The 13,457-nt window shown below is 45.1% G+C and overlaps 1 long non-coding RNA gene across 1 annotated transcript; it reads left to right on the top strand.

Moving 5' to 3' along the window:
* Positions 1-6,429: 6,429 nt before the first annotated feature.
* LOC119263844 lies at positions 6,430-9,252 on the top strand. The gene is made up of 2 exons (XR_005130549.1): positions 6,430-8,252; positions 8,399-9,252. It is a non-coding gene; the product is annotated as an uncharacterized LOC119263844 (long non-coding RNA).
* The last annotated feature ends 4,205 nt before the right edge of the window (positions 9,253-13,457 follow it).

Genomic DNA, 13,457 nt, shown 5'->3' with positions numbered 1-13,457 from the left:
CCACCATCACAGCACACTGACTGTGAACATACAATAACGTCTCACTCTGGGACGGTGCACCAGCCTTTAGGAAACGGCTACACTGAATATAACAAATCGTTAGTCAATCCCCACTTGCTTCCCAGCGCTGCTTACCAGCAAGGGAGCCCTGAGCGTGGACGGTTTGATGAAAACAAAGGAATGTCGGACTTTGTCAGATTTCTGGCCCGACGCGAGCTTATCTCCACTGGGCTTATGCAGTTCAATGACCGTCCCGAATGCTTTAGAGCCTGGAGAGCATCTTTCACAAATTCTATCAGAGACCTCAGCCTATCGGCCAGTGAGCAGCTCGACCTCCTTGTGAAATGGTTAGGTAAAGACTCAGCTCAGCAAGCTAGGCGCATAAGGACTGCTCATGTGAATCATCCAGAATATGGGCTCAGGGCAGTATGGGATCGGCTCCACGAGTACTATGGTGCATCAGAGGTCATCGAAAGCTCCTTGTTCAAAAGGCTGGAGAGCTTCCCTAAGGTTCAGAACAAGGATGGACGCAAACTAAGAGAACTGGGGGACTTACTAATGGAAATACAAGCTGCTAAAGCTGATGGAGACCTGTTTGGCCTTAGCTATCTAGACACTCCCTGGGGGGTTAACCCTATTGTGCAGAAACTGCCATTCTACCTGCAGGAAAAGTGGCTCACGCAAGGCTTCAACTATAAGGAACAACATAGGGCTCCCTACCCCCCATTTAGCTTCTTTGTGAATTTTGTGTGCCAACAGGCGAGAATGCATAACGATCCAGGCTTTACGCTAGCAGTGCCCAACAATGAACTGTCCGGTCATAACAAGCCGCCGCTAAGGTTAGAGGGTCAGAGGACGGTAGCCGTTCTCAAGACCGGAGTTGCTTCCAATGCCCCACTCGCGCCTGCGGATTCCCCATCTGCGAGTAGGGTCAGCAGCAGAGAAGACCCAGCTAAGCATTGTCTGCTGCATAACAAGCCTCACCCCCTACACAAATGTCGTGGATTTAGGGATAAGCCCTTAGAAGAAAGAAAGGCGCTCTTAAAGAAACATGGGGTGTGCTACAAGTGCTGCAAAGCCATACACTTGGCAAAGAACTGTTATGATGAGGTAAGCTGTACAGAATGTGGAAGCAATATACACGTTGCGGCGCTACACCCCGGCCCAGCTCCAAAGGCCATCAGCCCAGCAGATTCGCCACCGGAGGATGGCGGGGAGGCTGTGGTTTCAGCTTCATGCACTAAAGTGTGTGGAAAAGATATCTCAGGGCGCTCCTGTACGAAAATATGCCTTGTTAGGGTGTACCCCAACACCCACCCTGGTGCTGCGATTCGTATGTATGCCATATTAGATGATCAAAGTAACCGATCGCTTGCTCGGTCTGAGTTCTTCAGTGCCTTCAACATCGTAGGACATCCCTCACCATACTCCCTGAAAACATGTGCCGGAACAATAGAGACTGAGGGCAGACAAGCACGTGGCTTTGTGGTAGAACCCATTGACGGTAGCATCGCACTCCCACTGCCACCACTGATCGAATGCAACAAAATACCAAACAATCGCACGGAAATTCCAACACCTGAGGTTGCCTCCAGTCACGCCCACTTGAAACACCTGTCAAAGTACATCCCAGACCTTGATCCACAAGCTCCCATTTTGCTTTTGTTGGGTCGAGACATAATCAGAGCCCACAAGGTGCGTCGGCAGGTGAACGGTCCACACAATGCACCCTACGCCCAGAAGCTAGACCTGGGTTGAGTGATTGTGGGCGATGTGTGCATCGGAGACATGCACAAACCACCCCTTGTCCACTCCTACTACACCAACGTGCTGAGAAACGGACGTCCATCTCTCTTTCAGCCATGCCCAAACAGTTACACGGTGAAGGAGAGATATTGTGACACTGAACCCCTCTCACACTCCTTCCTGCACGGACACAGACACGCAAGGAGAATGCAGAACTCTTTGGGGAATGAAGTATTTCAGACAACCAAAGACGACGACACCCAGGCCCCTTCTATCGAGGACCTACATTTTCTAGACATTATGGACAAAGGAGTCTACAGGGACAAAGGAAACAGCTGGGTGGCTCCCCTGCCTTTCAGAGCTCATCGACCACGGCTGCCAGACAATCGTGCACAAGCACTGGAACGCCTCAGCTCACTACAGCGTTCTTTCAAAAGAAAGCCTAAAATGAAAGAACAGTTCGTAACATTCATGGGAAAGACATTTCAGGATGGACATGCCGAAGAAGCCCCTACACTGAAGCCTGAAGAGGAGCACTGGTACCTACCATGCTTCGGAGTTTATCATCCTAAAAAGCCTTCTCAGATAAGAGTTGTGTTTGATTCCAGTGCACAGTATAGAGGCCTGTCTCTGAACCGAGTGCTTTTAACTGCACCAGATCTCAACAACAACCTTGTTGGTGTCCTCCTTCGTTTCAAAAAAGAACAAATCGCCTTTTCTGTTGACATACAAGAAATGTTCCACTGTTTCATGGTCAAACCTGAGGACCGCAACTTCCTCAGGTTCCTTTGGTTTAGAGACAATAATCCAGAAAAGGAGGTTGCAGAATATCGCATGAATGTCCATGTATTCGGAAATAGCCCTTCCCCAGCCGTGGCTATCTACTGTCTTAGACGTGCAGCTCAAGAAGGTCAGAGTGAGTACGGAGAAGACGCGCAGCAGTTTGTAAGCAGAGACTTTTATGTGGATGATGGGCTAAAATCCCTCCCCACCGCAGGACAGGTGATCAGTCTGCTTAAAAGGACTCAAAGCATGCTTGCCTCTTCGAATCTCAGACTGCACAAGTTGGTCTCGAACAGCAAAGAGGTCATGGCGGCCTTTCCCAGTGAAGATCGTGCCACTGACCTTAAGGACCTTGACTTGACTGCTGACGGTTTACCAGTGCAAAGGAGCCTCGGGCTACACTGGGACCTGGAAACCGACTGTTTCACCTACCGCGTAGAGAATGAGAGAAAGCCGTTCACCCGACGAGGAGTCCTCTCCACAGTGAACAGTCTGTACGACCCTCTCAGATTCGTCTCTCCTGTGACAGTCCAAGGAAAGGCACTCCTTCGCGAACTCACCATTGACTCTCTGGGCTGGGACACTCCGCTGCCTGCAGAAAAGGCGAAGTTGTGGGACGGCTGGAGATGTTCTCTCCAAGAACTGGAAAAATTAAGAATTCCCAGAGCTTACACTTGTATGTCCTCATCTACAGCCAAGCGAACCGAGCTCTGTGTCTTTTCTGACGCATCAGAAAACGCAGTCGCTGCAGTTGCCTACTTAAAAACTGTGGACAGAGAAGGACAATGCCACACAGGACTGATCTCAAGCAAGGTAAGACTCGCTCCACGTCCAGAACACACCATACCCCGATTGGAGCTGTGTGGAGCAGTCTTGGCTGTGAACCTGGCGGAAGCCATCGTCGGAAATTGACATCACATTTGATGCAATCACATTCTACACGGACAGCAAAATTGTACTCGGGTACATTTTTAATGAGAAAAGAAGATTCTACGAGTATGTGAACAACAGAGTACAACGAATCAGGCAAAGCACGTCGCCTCAACAGTGGAGGTATGTACACACGTCACAATCCTGCAGACATAGCTACGCGGTCCATCCCAGCAGACCGTTTGAAGGACACAATATGGTTTTCGGGACCGGCCTTTTTGTCCCAGCCTGTTGACATGCAGCCTAACGAACAGAACTTTGAACTCTTACGGCCAGAACAAGATCCTGAAATCCGGCCACAAGTGACCACACTGTCCACAACAGTGCTGAATCACCTTGGCTCACACCGCTTCAGCCGATTCTCACGCTGGAGTTCCCTCACAAGGGCTGTTGGTGTGCTGATTCACACCATTCAGTGTTTCAAAAGGGACAAGAACAGTAAACAGTTCCAACAACGGCATTTTTGCCGTACTCCCATAACAGTAGACGTTCTTAATCAGAGTGCAGCTATCATCATTAGAACGGTCCAGCGTGAAGCCTTTCAGAAAGAACTAGAGTGCCTCTCTTCCAACACAGGCATTTCAAAGAGCAGTCCACTCTGGTCCTTGGATCCCTTTCTTGACCAAGCCGGTCTGCTGAGAGTGGGGGGGCGTCTTGCAGCTGCTGACTTAGAATCCAATGAGAAGAGACCTCTGATCTTGCCTGGACGTCAACATGTAGCCACCCTAATTGCGCGCCATTTTCACGAACAGACGCGACACCAAGGACGCCACTTTATGGAGGGTGCGATCCGATCTGCTGGTTTCTGGCTATTGGGTGGCAAAAGATGTGTCAACAAGGTGATCTTCGAATGCATTATTTGCCGCAAACTCAGAGGAAAATGCGAAGTCCAAAAAATGGCTGACCTGCCTCCAGACAGACTCAGCACTGAGCCACCCTTCACTAACGTTGGCATGGATGTGTTCGGGCCCTGGGCCGTGGCTGCACGTCGCACGAGGGGAGGACATGCTGAGAGCAAAAGGTGGGCAGTTCTCTTTACTTGTTTATCTGTCAGAGCCATTCACATAGAGGTCATTGAGTCCATGGACTCTTCCAGCTTTATTAATGCACTCAGAAGGTTCCAGGCAATCCGAGGGCCAATTAAACACCTACGGTCTGACCGGGGCACAAATTTTATAGGAGCCTCAAAAGCCCTAGATATCCCTTCCAATGCTGATGAGAAGGCAGTGGAGAGATTCCTCTCTGACCAGGGATGCACATGGACTTTTAATGCACCACACTCCTCTCACATGGGAGGGGTTTGGGAAAGGATGATCGGGGTCACGCGACGCATCCTCGATTCAATGCTCATGCAGATGGGTTCTTCCAAACTCACACACGAGGTGCTCACAACCTTCTTAGCCGAGGTCACGGCCATTGTCAATAACCGCCCGCTTGTACCTGTGTCCACTGACCCTACAGATCCCTTCATCCTCACACCTGCATCACTGCTAACTCAAAAGGTAGGACCTTGTTCTCCTCCATCTAGAGAATTTGACCACAAGGACTTATACAGACAGCAGTGGCGCAGAGTTCAAAGCCTGTCTAACACATTCTGGGACAGGTGGCGAAAGCAGTACCTGGCTACGCTGCAACCTCGCAGGAAATGGGCAACCGACCAACCAAATCTTAAAGAAGGAAGTGTCATACTTCTGAAGGACGTCCAATCCAAACGAAGCGACTGGCCTCTTGGCATCATCACCGAGGTGTACCCCAGCAAAGATGGATGGGTACGCAAAGTCCAGCTGAGAATTGCAAAAGGGGACGGAACTAAGCTGCTTCTCAGGCCTGTGAATGAACTGGTCTTGCTCATTCCCCCAGATTAAGTGGGAGATCCTTTAAATGTTGTAAAGAAAAAAAAAAAAGGGGTGAAACCCTCAGGGTGTCAGGCGGGGAGTGTTCTGTTTATGGGGAGTGTTCTGTTTTATGTATTGCTCCTGTCTTTAAAATTTATCGTTATTTGCGGCCCTCCGCTGCCATCTACTGGCAAATGTTAGTAATGTTCTACTACGAAGGAACCAGTTGATGATGTCATGTTAAGTGGACGTTATTCTATATGGAAATCAGAGCATTGTGCGCTACTCTTGTTTAGCAAGGCTAAATTTCCTTTTCCCTTCTTCCTGGGCATCGAGATTCCTTTGAAGGCATCGTCGTTTTACCCTTCTTCACGACCATAAAAGGTGAATTGAATTCTGTCGTCTGGTGTGGTTTGTTGGAGAGGAGTTATCTCGCTGTTGACCCTGGCAAGGCATTGGGGCAGAACAGTACAAGGCCTATAGCTTCTTAAATGGTAAGATATCTGTAGATTAGCCACTGTGTGAAAATTGGCTTTGAGAAATAGTCGGATTTGGCTTGATAAAATATGGGGAACACCCAGGGCCCAGGGAATTTGGTAGATAAAGTTAATAAAGAAAAGTGAATGGTGGCAAAAGCATGCTATAGTAATGTATGAATGAGTCGACTTTAAGGAAAATGCTGAGCTCGTTCTGTGTGTGTTGTAGAAAGGGGGGTTGGTATCTCTCTCTCTTTCTCTCTCCCTCTCTGTGCGTTGTGTGTGTGTGTGTGTGTGTATGTGTGTGTGTGTGTGTGTGTGTACACGAAGCTGGACTTCGTCTGTGTGTCAGCCCCTCCTTTTCTGAGTAAGACGTGTGTGTGTGCAGATATGGGTCTGTGGGTGTGTCTGAGCGCCACCCCTCCCTCTTCTCTTTCTGGGGGTGAAGCGTTTATGTTCTCTGACCTGCTGTGTGTCTATAGAGTAACTTTATGAGAGTTAAGGATTGATAAGGAATGATATTTGCTTTATATAGTTAAAACTGAAGGAGCCTTTGTAGGGGACTTTGCTGAAAAATTAAAATAAATAAATAAATAGATTTATGAGCGTCTTATATGGAGGACAATTAAACTTAAAATCACTAGTTAAAGTAAGTAATATTTATAAAATTTGAATATTATTAATGTGAGGAGGAAAAGTCGTATAGATGAGGAGTCCTATGTTTTGTTTTACCTTTATATGGTTATAAACAACAATGAGTCTTCTTTGGGAGACAAAAGAGGACCTTTGATTATATCGTGGACATCTAAGAGTTAAGTAAAATCTATGAACCTCTTTTCAGAGACGTCGATAAAATATATATAAATGAGATGAGCTCCCAAGAAAGGACAGAATAGTTGAGGAAGTAAATAACCACTGTGCTGACAGATAAGTGTATAAATGTGTGCATTGTTAAAAGAATGGATTGGGATTAACTCTTAGTTGTGTCATGCTCACTTTTGTTTGAATGAGCAGGAGAGAGCCAGATGACTGTGGGCGGAGAACCAGTGCATTACCTAACCTGAGCTCCATTGAAGACATCTGTGGGTGACTAAGAGGCTACTGTTTTATCCACAAACTCTTTCACAAACTTAGAAATTAGTATTTAGATGTAAGGGCATTTAATTCTAGCTAGCACTGTTTATAAATCTTCAGTGTGTGTTCATTTATTGATGAATAAAGAAATTTGTAATTAACAAAAAGGGTTAATGAGGGAACTGTTAAAAAAGACAAAAAGCAAACTAAGGAGTCAAATGTAATTACTCCGGTTGATGTTGTGCGGAAGAGTTTATGGTGGGAACACAGCCTGCCATAGGAGGTATCAGGAGACTTTTAGCTAATCTCCTAGGGGTTCCAGCTATGGACGAGATTCTACAGAAAGCTGGACTAAATTGATATGTGGGGACTGCTGTGAATGATCCAGAGCTGTTTTCTGCAGTTTGAGGTCGAATGTAGAGAGCATTGAGTGATACATTTCCGACAAATGCGCATCCTGATAATATTCTGATTAAGCCACTCGGACTGAAAGAAAACCCGAGAGCTTATGTTTCAAGAGCCCTTCAAGTGTGGAGAAATTTTACAGGAAATGATCCGGATTTGAATCAAATGGAACAGTCCATTTTGCGAGCCAAAATACAGAAGAGGTTGCCCCTACCAGTGAGGAGCAAACTGGCAGAGGTGGTTGGCCTTGGAAGTATGGCAAAAGGTGTGAATACAGATCATATAGCCAACCAGGTGGGGATGACAAGAAGAAGGAGAAGAAGCAGGCTTTGGTCAAATAGAGTCAGTCTCTGCTAAATCAGCTATCATCACAACAATAGCTGAGTCAGGTTCAGCTCTAACTATCTCAGCTATCATTGATACCTCCAGCTGTTGCATGCTCTGATGAAGCACATGGGTTAGCTTATGTTGCAAAAGGGGAAGTTAGAAGTGAAATCACAAAGGCGTATGGGTTTTGGGCACCATACTTACTTGAGCAGATTGATTGTCATAGGTAGGTGCACAATCTGTTGGAGAAATAATGTTCAGAAGGGTATGATAGTTCCTCCTGGTCACATTCCGACTCCAAGGGGTCCTATGCATGAGTTGTTGTGGATTTTTGTTGGCATCATAAAACCATTTGAAGGGAAAAGATATTATTAGTGGTAGTAGCTTTATCAGTACCTAAATTTTGTGTAAAGAAGTCATAGGTAGATAGGGACTTCCAGATCTCCTCAGAAAATGAGAAAGAGTTTGTGGATAAGATAGTAAGAATGATTTTGCAAAATTGGGGATTAGACAACATCTTGGAGCAGTTTACCACCCATAAAGTCAAGGGAATTGTGAAAAAATGAATGCTAGTTTGAAAAATCGCATTGCCAAAATCTGTCAGCAGACAGGTTTAAATTGGGTAGCAGCACTCCCATTAACATTAATGACGAAGACGAGGATGAGGTGGAAGAAGGTGAACTGGTGGAAGAATATTCTTTTTGAATATTTAATCATTTTATATTCATTCTTAGTGGATCTGGCATTATCTTATGGAGTTGTGATTCGCATATGATGTGTCTGTTGTTTTTCCCAAGGACTGTTGTTTTCTTTCCCTTTTAGAAAGAAAGGGGGGAGGTTTAGTGTTTGGAGATCGGGATGCATTGAAGGGGTGCACACCTTCATGGATGGATGATAAAGGACTAAGAGACTCTGAATAAGAAGGTCTACACCCAACACCATCAACACCACTTGGGAGTCGACATGTGGAAGAGTTTCAGTCTGATACATTGATGTGTTCATATGTCTTTGCTTGAGTACGTTGGGACCTCTTCTTTTCTTTTCTTTTTACGAGTTAGGGAAATGGGTTTTAGGTTTGTTATCGGGTCCGATAGGTCGACTAGCCCGCTAACGAACATTATTTTAATTTGTTTATTTTTGGGGTTCCATATGTATTAGCCTTCATACATATTGAATTTTTCTTTTAACGTTGGACTGGAGTTCCATAAAGGAGGTTGCTTGTGGCAGGAGAACCGTGAGAGAATTTTTCCTGTCCAAATTGTTTGATGGATATTTCAGGAAAGTTGGCTGCCTGACAGGTTTTTTCGCTCTCACACTCCAGACAATGTCCAGTTGTTAAGCAAATGTAATGTGTTATACGTGTAATCGCACTCATGTTCATCTTTTGTTTTTTGAGGCCCTGTATAGCCACGAAGGGGGGAATATGAGGTGTACAGACGATCAACTACGAACAAAGACCGTTGTATTAGTAGATATGGGGGAATACAATTAGACTACACCTTAGGCAGCTCCACAGCATGGATATTTGATTTGTCATTCACTGCGCAGGTCAGAACTCAACATATAGAGGTTATGATGCTATGTCTGAATGTTGACCTTTCGGGTGAAAGGTCAAAAGGGGGAATTGTGGAATTATTAGCCTTAGTATTGTTCATATTACTTTTTAAGATGTATTATGTCTTGCATTGAAAGCTTAATGGTTATATTGTACAATTCTAAGAGCTAAGAGTCAGCACATAAGGCTGTGTGCTGACTAATGTTGGAATACACAAAGATGTCAGATAACAGGAAATACCTCGAAGCTAATAGTAGTAGACCCTGGGATTAGCACACCACACATGTGGTTCATCTGGTCAGATAAGCAGAGCCATTGTCTGGAAAACGGGGGGAGTTGGTAAACACAGGGAATACCTTAAGCTGACCTTGCAGACGCACTCACGTCTCGAGCGCATCCTTAAACTTTTATGATGTGGATTAGTGAGATGGCCTAACGCACACATTGGAGACTTGGGTAAGGAAGGAGCGGTCATGCGACTATAAAAAGGGAGTCAGATGAGAAGGGGTCAGAGCTTACTTGGGAGATACATGATGCATGTTCTCTGTTTGTAACCTCTCCAGAATTCTGTAATAAAACCGTTTGTTTCACTTCAGTCTGATCTACTCGTCTCATTTGTTTTGCATCAACGAACACGCAGGACTGGTTTCGTCCACAATATATATATATATATATATATATATATATATATATATATATATATGATCAGATAAGAGAGACTCCAAGTACCGTTGTGTTATGTTCAGAGTTTTAAAAAGTTGAATTAATGTAAATGTTACTTATATTAATATTTATGTTGTTACTTAATGTTGCAATGCCATTCTTTTGCACTTTTTGTTAAAGAGTTTATTTTGTTATAAAGGTCTGTTTAATATTTTGTGCAATTTTCTCAGAATCCACAGAGCCCAAGTGTGGTTGTATTTTATTTTATTTATTTGGGATATTAAAATATTTTCATATTGGAAGCCAAATGTCTGTTCTTAACAATAAAAAAGTTCATTTCACGTTAAAATGGTGTAATTGTATTATTATGCTACTATATTATTATTGTGGCACATTGTCTTAAAGCTCCTTTGGGGAGCCCAGAAGCAAGAAAAAATTCTATAATGGCACTTTAAAATTACAATATTATCGTTTATCGCAATAATTTCTGGGACAATATATCGTTCTGAAAATTTTGTTATCGTGACAGGCCTAACTGATGGTTATTCCACTCGAACAAATCTGTTCCTAGGACCTCCCACAGTCTCTCTGGGAAGTGGCGCATACTGGTGGCATCTCCCATCCAGTGCAAACTTGTCAGGCCAACCTTGGTGACAGTATTTCTTTACCTGTCTCAGTATTTTGTCTCTGTCTTGATGTTCTTTTATTTCCTGCAGCCTTTTCTCTGTGGCAGGCAAGCTATCCATCACCATGCTGACGTACAAGTTCAACTTTGTCTCCAGTTTGGTGTCTTTCGTATGTTTCTGAGGTGCTCTCGACAGGACGTCTGCCGTGGCCATGTTTTTCCTAGGTACATGAGAGATTGTGTATCTGTATCACATCAGCCTCATGCGTAGTCTTTGTATTCTTGGAGGTAGTTCGTTTAAGTCTTTTGACCCTAACAGGGGAACAAGTGGTTTGTGATTGGTTTCAATATGGAAGTCTATGCCTACCAGGAAGTCGGAGAAGCGTTCGCATGCCCATGTTGTAGCTAGCCCCTCCTTTTCGATCTGGGCATATCTTCTTTCTGTGTCGCTTAGGGCGCGTGAAGCATACGCCACTGGTTTTAGTGTGTCATTCTCCTGCTGCTGTAGTAGGACTGCTCCCAGTGCATAGGAGGATGAATCTACAGACACGACTGTATGCGCTTGTGTGTTGTACAGTGCCATAACAGGTGTGATGCTCAACTCACTTTTAATGCTGTCAAAAGCCTGTTGCTGGGCGTGTCCCCATGTCCATGTGTTTTTTCCCCACAGAAGATCTCGCAGTGGCTGTGTCTTCGCTGCTAACTGAGGTATGTATTTCCCAAGGTGATTTGTCATACCAAGGAACCGTCTCACCCCACTGACATCTTTTGGCTCCTCCATGGCAGTCACAGCTTTAACCTTGTTTGGATCTGCTCGAACCCCCTCAGCAACTCTGGAAATGACGCCTAGGGCTTCCATGCACTTCAACTCTTTTTTGACTTTAGATATGAGTGGTAGTGGTATGCGTCTTGGTATGGTTTCGCGTCCGGTTTGAGCTCAAGTTTGTATTCCCCGTCCATTCTTCCTAGACCACTGAACAACTGTGGGAACTGTTCAGTACCAGTTTTTGGGCAGAAAGTGGCGTCAATTCTGGCTACAAGTCCCAATGCTACACTTGCAGTGCAGCCCAATAATCCTGACTTCAATCCAGACACAACATACACATCTTGCAGGCTACTGTTGTTCTGGCGGCTGCCTGTCAGTGTGGCAGTGAATTTCCCCTTAACAGAGAGACGGTTCATACCTGCCCCATATAAAACCTGGTCAGCCCTCTGTAACGGTGGAAAGGCTTTGTGTGCGGTATACACTGCTTCTGGAATGACTGTGACATCTGCTCGCGTGCCTATTTTAGGCTGTGTGCTATGATCATTGATCTTTACTTCTGTAATCCATTCATTTTCTGAGTTATCTGAGTTGACTAAGCCCAAATATGCTGTGTCCTCTTTGTAAGTTGCATCGTCAGGCACCGTTTCTATTTCACTCACCGCTCTGCTCTTGCACACCCTTGTGAAGTGCCCCCTCTTGTGACAATTGTTGCAATTTTCTTCACGGGCTGGGCATTGTTGTTTGCTATGGGCAGGTACTCTGCCGCATCGGTAGTACGCATTATTCTCCATTGCAAGCGGTTACTTTGGAGGAATGGTTTTGTTTTTAAACTGCATGCGTGGTCTGTCCTGGTTTTTCAGGTATGATTTCTGGTAGAACCGGACACTGTCTATGTTTGCACCATTTTCAGCTTTGAAGTTCGATTTCATGAGCTCCTGCTGTTTTTTGACTTGCTCGCTTTGCCAAGCACGCGTCATTGCTCTTTCTATTGTTAGCTCTGCGTCTATCTGAAGTTGCTCTGATAGCTTTTTGTCACACAGCCCCACAACGAGTCTGTCCCGTATCATCTCATCGTGTAAGGCGCCATAGCCACAGTGTTCTGCCAAACAATAAAGTGCAGTGATAAAACTATCTACTGTCTCTCCGCTTTCTTGGTGTCTTTGGTTGAACTTTGCATGCTCGAATATCACATTCCTTCTCACTACGAAGTGTCGTTTAAGATGGTTAATTACCACATCATAACCTTCCAGCTCTTCCTCTGTTAAAGCCAGGGATGTTATGACGTCCTCGATGTCCTCTCCCATAGTGTAAATCAAGGTATTTACCTGGTTCTCCTCCGGCTGTTCATCGAGCCGTGATGCTATCCTGTATCTTTCAAACCTTTTCCTCCACTTTGGCCATTCCTAGACTAGTTGGTTCTTCTTAGGCTAGTTCGCACGCTGCTCCCGCGCTGCTTTCTCCTCACAATCTATTATTTATTTATTTATTTTTTGTTTTGTTTTTAGAGTCGACAGAATTGTCACTGTCCATCTCTAACACACTTCTGACACCATGTTATGTTACTGGATGCAGACTGATGGTAAGTGGAACAGAAGCAGACTACACATTAAATAGGTTGACTCGGAGCTTTACTGAAGCGTGTCTGGACCTCCATATAAGTCAACATCCTCATTCCCTTCTCTAACCTCCAGGGGGCAGCAGCAACTATCCTATTGGTTACTTCCTAACACAACAGGGGACAATGGAGGGATAGAGAGAGGAAGGTATGTTTCAGAAAGGTTTGTGCGACATCGCAGCCTCAGACCCTATGCAACAGAATTGGTTTTAGTTATGTATGAGACAAATGGCTGCCGGTGTGTTTGTCTGTGATTTTGTTGGTTGTGCTGTTTGGTGGACGATTCTAAGCGAAATGAGCTGCTTTAGCCAAAGGCTATGCAACATTAGCAGCAATGCTATCTTGAATATAGACTCTTTTGCGCTAGACATTTATTGAGGCAAAAGCCACTGGCATGTGCCGCTCAGGAGTGGCACTAGCCGTTTACTGAGGCGAATCCCACTGTCATGTGCTGCTCAGGAGTGGCACTAGACATTTATTGAAGCAAAAGCCACTGGCATGTACCACTCAGGAGTGGTGCTAGACATTTATTGAGGCAAAAGCCACTGGCATGTGCCGCTCAGGAGTGGTGCTAGACATTTATTGAGGCAAAAGCCACTGGCATGTGCCGCTCAGGAGTGGTGCTAGACATTTATTGAGGCAAAAGCCACTGGCATG

This window comes from Pygocentrus nattereri, chromosome 8, assembly GCF_015220715.1.
Source record: "Pygocentrus nattereri isolate fPygNat1 chromosome 8, fPygNat1.pri, whole genome shotgun sequence".
NCBI lineage: Eukaryota > Metazoa > Chordata > Actinopteri > Characiformes > Serrasalmidae > Pygocentrus > Pygocentrus nattereri.
The sequence above is the reverse complement of the archived record's forward strand: the minus strand, read 5'-3'. Positions and strand labels throughout refer to the sequence as shown.